The following is a 1,087-nucleotide window of genomic DNA, read 5'->3' on the forward strand; positions in this document are numbered from 1 at the left end:
TGTATTTTAGGGTCAATATACCAAATGCACAGCTTATATTTTAGGGTCAGTGTACCAATTGCGCCTCTTATATTTTACGGTAAATACTAAATATTAAAATATACCAATTGCGCTTGTGTTCGAATTTGCCGCCTGGCGGCTATCTTCAGATTTAAAAATAATTGTTTTTTGATCTAACTCCATTAACATCAACATAAACACACTAAATGCTTGAAAATTTAAAACGTATTTATTGATCAATTTATTACTGGTTAGAGTGACTGGTTATAATACATAATATTTATATTATATTATGTATAAATACTCACATAAAAAATGTATAACTAACTTATAACTTTTCCTTAGGTATTGTAAAATGTTTTGAGCGCAATTTGTCTATTGACCATAAAATGTATAAAGCGCAATTGGTCTATCGACCCTACAATTTTTAGAGCGCAAATTGGTATATGAAAAGGTAATTTTAAGCGCAATTGGTAAACTCCCAGTAAAACTGCTTTGATTTTCTTCAACAGTATCTTGTTTGATGGGAAAATGAATCTAGTTGGTGCATTCGGGAGGTCAAATTTTCAATAATTTTAAAAAAGCGCCGGGAAAAACAACATAAAAAATTAAGGAAAAACGGGAATTTTTACGCAAAAGCTATTTTCGAGAAAATGTTGGTTTTTGGTATAACTTTAAAACAAATTAACCTATATACAATGTTAATACATGAAATATTCGCATTTTCTATGCTCGATCAAATTTTCAAAATATTTTGATTTGTTTTGAACTGTTTAGGAACATTTTCAGTTTCCAATTTTATTAGTTTCTTTTTCTATGAATGTCAATAAAACTTTATTTATTGGGTAAATTTAATACAAGGCTCCTACTATATTATTCCAATGACATTTGAAAAATATTAAAAATCCTTAGTCACAGTTTTTTTTTTATAAGCATTTAAAGTTAAATTCTTGACAAAATACGGAAAAATCACGAAAATTAGGCAAATTATTATTTTTAAATCTACAATTTGAAAATTTATACAAGATTATTCACAAGTTTGTCTACCTTTATCAAAAAAAAAAATGTACTACAAACAAATCAAATT

This window comes from Acyrthosiphon pisum, chromosome A1, assembly GCF_005508785.2.
Source record: "Acyrthosiphon pisum isolate AL4f chromosome A1, pea_aphid_22Mar2018_4r6ur, whole genome shotgun sequence".
Taxonomy (NCBI): domain Eukaryota; kingdom Metazoa; phylum Arthropoda; class Insecta; order Hemiptera; family Aphididae; genus Acyrthosiphon; species Acyrthosiphon pisum.